Source organism: Epinephelus moara, chromosome 18 (genome assembly GCF_006386435.1).
Source record: "Epinephelus moara isolate mb chromosome 18, YSFRI_EMoa_1.0, whole genome shotgun sequence".
NCBI lineage: Eukaryota > Metazoa > Chordata > Actinopteri > Perciformes > Serranidae > Epinephelus > Epinephelus moara.
Window position 1 is genome coordinate 40,856,580 of NC_065523.1, and position 7,399 is coordinate 40,863,978.

Here is a 7,399-nt window from a genome sequence, read left to right on the forward strand (position 1 = left end):
GGACAGTCTGGATGTAATAGTCCGTGGAGATGCTGCGGTGCTCGGCTGCACAGATGAGGCGAGTGGGGTAGGGGGTGGAGAGCAGAGGTAGAGGGAGGAGTGGCTCATGACACACTTTGTTTTGGTCTACAGGCAGTGCACAACAGCAAACCTAGCGGTGAAACAATTTCGCTTATTGCCCCTTTAAATGTATTGAGTAGTCCATATAGTTTAACATAAACACCTGTAACAGAAAACAATTATTACAAGCAATATTACAAGAAGGGAGAAAAGTCTATCTCTGCATTGAGACCAGGATGAGTAGTGGCCTTCTATGTGTAAATCCAAAAAGTCTCACGCTGTAGGAGGCGCCTCAGTATGTCCCCTCCTCTCAGGCTATGGGGGACTGCCTCAATGGCCATGTATTTTAAAGTATCAGGACTGGTGTGACCAGCAGTTTTGTGTTGTTGGGCCATAGGGTAGTTTGGGTTTTGAGTTCGTATGGTATATTTGTGTTCAGCCAGTCTTTCTTTGAGCTTTCTTTTTGTGTGGCCGACATAGAAGCAGCCACATTCACACTCCAGTCGATAGACAACATATGTTGTGTTACAATTAGCAAAACTGTGGCAATGAAATGTCTTTTGACTGGAAACATCAAAGAAGGCATTGTCTCTTTTCATGTTTGGCAGTGTTTGCATGCCCCACATCTAAAAGTGCCTTTAGGTTGGGGGAACCAGGACTTGGGTTTGAGGAAACAGAAAGGTGACTTCTAACCAAGGAATCCTTCAGAGTAGGGGCCCTTCTAAAGCCGAAGCCAGGAGGCTCACTGAAGGCAGAGCAGAGGGTGTCGTCGCTCAGCAGAATGTCCGAATTTTTGTTAACAATGTTTTTAATTTGGTACGCCATGATTCTGTATTGAAGGGAGCAGAAGGTCTTAGGAGGCTGCTGTTTTGTTTTTAAAAGAGCATTTCTGCTCAATGTTTTAGCTCTAGTCAGAGCGTTGTTAAGAGTGTCTTTTTTATAGCCCCTCTGTTCAAAACGGAGGTGCATATCAGCAGCCTGATGCTGGAAATCATCATCATTGTCACACAATCTCCCCATTCATTTCATTCCCTGTCTTTGAAGAGCACCTGAGCGGTTTGTTGATGGTTTTGACCCAGTGCAGCACTCACTTTTTTTCTTTTTTACTTGCTACTTTATATTACACATTTTGGAAAAAAGAGGTTGTACTTTGCATTAATTAGACATGGCTTCATTGTTTTAATTTCATTTCTACCATGTCTGCCAGTTGTTACAAGGTTTCTAAGAGAATTATATTGGAAATAATATGAATATGAATTATTTTTTCTCTTACCAGTCCTGTGCTTCTCCTTGCTCTGTCTGTCTCTTGCTCAGATGATGAAGCAGTTTGCATGCACCTCCTGCCATTCAAGCTTCCTCTCTACGGGCACATGCACTGAGATCATATCAGAGTGGTGTCGGTCACCGACTTCGTCTGGCCGATAACAAAAAGCTGGCGGGGGGATCAATCGGAGAACTCTCTCAAGGTAACAGGAGTGCGACTTATGTGTTTGTGGCCAAAAGAGCTCTCAGCTGAGCAGAAATCAATACTCCACCTCTGATCACCAAGATGAGACAGAACGCTGTGTGTGTGTTTGTGTTTGTGTGGGAAGAGAAGGGGTTGATTGGAGGACAAAGAACATAATGAATCAGATGATGTCCAGAAAGGCGACTCTGTGGCTGACGCTGTGTGTTGAGGTCAGAAGATGAAATGGTTGAAATATATTCATGGACAGAATATATGAACAATCAGTCGATGTCTGTGCCTGTTGTTGTATGTTCAATCTACAGAGTTTGAGATAAGTTGGCTATTTGGAAAAAAGAACACTTTGTTGAAACAGCACCCATGATTCAGTCAGTTTTTTAAAGCAGTTATCATAATAATCCATTTAACATCCTTTAATGCAGTCTTAATTACATTTTGTAGGCAATGGGCTGTCTGGTGTGGAAGGGAAAATAGCTGTCTTTATGGAGCCAACCAACAAGGCTACTTATTTGTTTAATGTTGTTTACTTTCTGCTTCCATTGTTAATTAAGAAAGTAATGATTAAGTGGCATCAGGAGAGTCATGTAGGCTCGTTTTTGTAGGCAGATAGTGTCGTATTTATCTGCACATTGACTCCAGATGGAGCTGTTGACTGCTGTGGACTCCACATGCAGGGAAGCAGCATTCCTTTGCTGCTAGTGCCATTAGCATGCTACAAGCTAACTGACATGTATTTCTTTGCCTGCAAAAAGCCTGTGTGTGAAGGATTATTTCTGTGGATATATCAGTTTTGACCACAGTTACAAAATAACGTACCAGAATGAGAATTTGAGAATCCACTTTGGCTTGTCAACCGTACACGACCATATGTGGGGCTCAAGTGTTTGTTTCTGCAGGCTATAATATGTTTTTCTCCAATGTGATTCCACCGTTATTCCCATCACCGTCTAGACTGTCACCACGGGCTACTAGTGACTATTTTTGGTCACTGTGGGTGGGTGGGATGGTGATTAAGTGGTAACTCAATCATGGATGCTCCTTTTGTGGGCACCCTTTGGCTACGTATTGTCAGGTTAGCCAACATGAGCTGTGACTGAGCCCCGTTAATCGTATGTGGAAGAGTTACATGTAGTGTGATTTGACTGTTGATAATGACAGGATTTTTCATTTCTTTAAGCTCAAACACATCCAGGGCTGTTGAAAGGAAAGGAAGCCCTAAATGTGCAAATAAAGAGCCACCAAGATCCTAGTGGTTATTACATTTTCACTTTTACAAAATTCACATACCTATATATGGTTAAAAAAATACGACTAAAAAGAAAGATTGCATTGTTTCCCCTTTGCGTCTGGGATTTATTATCTTTGGATCATCGCTGTGATGCTGTAGAGGAAGATCAGCCCAGTCACCAGATGTTTCTGAGGTGACTTAATGTATGCTTTGTCCGTGGGACGTGGAGGGAATGGTGGATGGCGTGTCACCTTACCGAGACTCCTGCCAATCTGCAGACCACTGTTAGAGACCGACAAAGAACAAAACTGGTTGTTGTTTAGTGACTGATTGATGTGATTCCAGCAGGTTTTATTTTTTAGCACCAAACATGAGTGTTTTTTAGGGACCTTCACTGTGTTTCCTGCAACTTTTTAGCCCCCAGATGTGGTGTTTTTACCGACCTGTCCCTGTTTTACAGTGAGGATAGTATCACGTACAGCAGGTGTTTATTCACAAAGGCATCACTGCATATTCTGCCGGGATAGTGGCACTAAAAGCGTTTCTATTTTGCAGGAATGTCTAAATATCTTCCCTTGAATCGTTTCTCTTGTCAGATACACTGTGAAATTGGTGGAAAATATTTCTCAAAAAAAAAAAAACCTTGTCAGGTTTGATATAAAACGACGGAGAAAATGAAACAGTTCAACTGAAGTGAGTAATTGAGGTTCTGACATTGCTCAGGTTCCTTTTTTCAAAGTGCAGCAATTCAAGTATCTGGGTTGATGAAAGGAAATGCTGTCCCCGAGCAGTTACACTTCCTAAAGCATATTTAGAGTAGAGTTTTATGGATTTATTTGAAAAGATTTGCTTTTAAATAGGATGCCTACTACATGGTCAACTGTGTTATGTCACATCTAATTGGTGACATGCCCCCAGACTGAGTTTTTAAGCCAAAACATGATCTTTTCCTAACCGTAACCAAGTGGGTTTTGTGCCTAAACCTAACCACATATTAACAACAGCACTGTTGAAACATCAAGTGTCACTGTCAGTGACGTAATAACATGCAAAAGTAACATATGTGTTGTTTGCAGGACAGTACAATCTTAAAGGGAAATTTCGGTTTATTTAAACCTGTCTCTTATCGTCCTAAATTTGTTTCAAGTGACTAGTGACATAAAATTAATAGTTAGCGTGTTAGCCGTTAGCCTAGATACAGCCGGGGCGCATCGTAGCGTCAGACCTGAAGTGAAGTGAATGGGCAACCTTTAAGTGCAAAGTTAGTCCACTAAACAAGCTTTTTTTCCACAAAGACCGCCTCATATCGTTAGGATAAATGTCAGAGAACATACAGAAAACGTCATGTAAACGTGTTGTCTTACCTTACCGGTGTGCTGCCATGTTTGTTTACCATTTAGCTCTGCTTTCCAAAACCTTATGCGCCCTATGCGCCCCAGCTGTATCTAGGCTAACGGCTAACATGCTAACTATTATTTTTATGTTATGTGTTTGAGGAAATACACTTTATATGAATTTCAGCTCTGTAAGCCCTTTTCCTTTTCTATTAGAGAGCCAATATTTCTTTGTTTTCCCTTATTAAATCCATAAAAAAATGGACTTGATAGAGCAGTTTGGACATGGATTATTATTCTCCAGGAAACTGTCAATCAGTCATCAAAGCCTCTCTTTAAGAGGCTATACAAATCTTCAGATTGAAGGCGTTTGAGTGTACATCCATGTTTCTTTTTTCATAATGCTGATAAATTGCAGTTTTTAATGTTCCTGCTAACAAAGCCCCTTTGTACTTCCCCCTGAGGGATAGTTCAGAGTAGTTAATTAGTAAAGACCAAAAGGCTACACTTTATAACTAAATTAAACCGGTTTGACAATCATGATTATAACTTGCCAGGACTGGGTGGATGAGGGGAGGATTTTCCATAAAAAGACATATCATTAAGCATTAAGGCAACATTAGGCTTTAGGCGGAAGTGACAGTGTCAGCCTGCATTTAACCCCCCTGTCTGCAGGGAGGGAGGATCTGCACAGAGTGGAAGCTCAGAATAACCGCTCCAGACATCCGGTGTGTGGATGCGAAAAAAAAAGACTTCAAGTAATTTGCAGACAGAAAATATAGCAGCACTCGTGTGTCAGTGTGCACAAACCTTTGTCCCCAAAGGTGAGGAGGAAGCTAGAGGAGAAAATAATGACTGTCCTTGAATCTGTCAGAAGACGTTGTTGCCCCTAAGGTTTGTCTGATTAAAATCTGGGATACCAGGTGGATGGGAAAATAGGAGGCAGAAGTTCTGGAGAGTTAGGGTGCTTTCAGACCTAGCGTTCATTTGCTTTGGTCTGAATCAGGGACTAATTGTGTTACAAAGCGGCATAATTGCCTAGAGTTGGTTTGTGTTCTCACGGCAGCATTTACAAGTGGACCAGATAAAAAGCCTTGCGAGAGAAAGCTGTTTCTGATTGGACAGAATTTCCATGTGGGAAAAATCAAGNCCATACAGTTTGAAATCGAGGCGCGGCTCCAACTAGAAAACAATGTTTTGATGCATTGGATGTGCTGAATGTGCATATTAAGGCAGTACAGGAGGAGGTGCACATTAATAATCCTCCAGGACTGTAACAAAGGTTACGATATTGTAACCCTAGTTATATTAGCACAGGCTTCGCCCTCTACTGGACTACAAAGCTGCTTATATACCCCTCAAAGAGGGTGGGTAAGGTAGGCACGTCCTATTGGCTGGCTATGTACATGCAAATTTTTCAGTGGGCCATCGCATGCACGCGATTGGAGGAGATTATACCCATAGAGTCCAGTAGAGGGCGAAGCCTGTGTGAGATATAACATGCTCATGTTTAACCCAAACAATGTGTCATGTGACTGCAGTTAGTTCGTTTATAACCGGACTGAGACCACCTCTTCAAGAAAGGTCCCATATTTGGTGGCACCCGAGTGCGATTGCTGTGTTCACACCTGCCCAAAACATCGCCCTTAGGGGGCAAACGAACTTGAGTTTGATTGAACCGAACCAAACAGGGCAGGTGTGAAAGCACCCTTAGAATTTACCATTTGCTAACAGAGATTGTACAACAATAACAATAACTATGATTAACACGCCAAACAGGGGAACAGGAATGTCTACATTTCTTTCCTTGAATCATTTCTCTTGTCAGATACACTGTGTAATTGGTGGAAAATATTTCTGTGGAGAAGCACAAGTGACAAATGAAAGAATAACTTCAAAACTTAAAAAAAAAACTTGGCAGGTTTAATATAAAATGGCTGAGAAAATGAAACAACTCAATTGAAGTGACATGAGTAATTGAGGTTCTGACACTGCTCAGGTTCCTTTTTTCAGCAATTCAAGTGTCTGTGTTGATGAAAGGAAATGCTGTCCCCGAGCAGTAACACTTTATAAAGAGTGAGCTCTGAGGATTATTTGAGAAGATTTGCTCTTAAATAAGATGCCTCCCATTTGGTCAGCTGTGTTTTGTCACATCTAATTGGTGACATGATCTTTACAGACATAATAAAAAACTCACTGAAGGCTTCAATTTAGATCAATTAATCTTTTTTAAACGAACAGACACGTGTTGACATATGAACTAATTCTTGGGTTATTGCCTGTGCAGAAGCAGTAATAGATCACAACACAACCCACTGAGAATGTGACAAGGAATATGTCATGCAGGAACTCACGTGCATAACACACACACACACACACAGACACACACACACACACACACACACTATTAGTATTATTAGATCAGAGCTGACAAAAATGGATTTTGTTGCTCTTTTTAACCTTTTAAAAAACTTTTCATCAGCGGTCCCCTGCCAACACTGTCCCGCGGGGCAGAACGCTTCAGCAGGCTCCTCTCCCTCAATTCATGGCTCCAGGCTGCCTGTAGCACTTATGGATTCACTTTTATCGACAATTTTAACTTATTTTGGAACCGGTCCTGTTCTTACAGGGCTGACAGGCTTCACCCTAGCAGGCTGGGCAGCCGCATGTTAGCGGCTAACATTCAGCACGCTGTTCAATGTGCCCCATGTGACTGACGTACATTGAAAGCACACGCCCCCCTGCTTTCCTCTCTGGTTCATCCCCAGCCCACTCCCACATCCACATCCATCCCAGTCAGAATCGAAATAGATTTAATAGACCAGCTTCACCATGGATCAATAGCAACCCCAAAAACTTAGTTCCTATCACACCTGCTCCACGCACGTTCGGCACGAACATTAACCTGGCCGTGCTGAACGTGTGCTCTCTTTTAAATAAAACTTTTATCATAAATGACCTAATTTTAGATAACAAGTTGGACAGTATTCTTTTAACAGAGACATGACTTGGCACTGACGCAGCTGTTGTTCTCACCGAGGCCTGCCCACCAAATTTTAATTTTTTATTTTCTACTAGGGGGGGGGGTAAAAGAGGAGGCGGAACTGTTTCAGTCACCAGAAATTCACTGCACTCTACTGAAGTTTCTTTTAACAGCTACTCATCATGCATCATTTGCATTACAGTTTACAGGCCACCCCACCATTCCACCTCTTTTATCACTGATTTCTCAGAACTATTAACAATCATACACACCACCTATAACAGAATTTTAATAACTGGTGATTTTAATTTACATGTTGATAATACCTC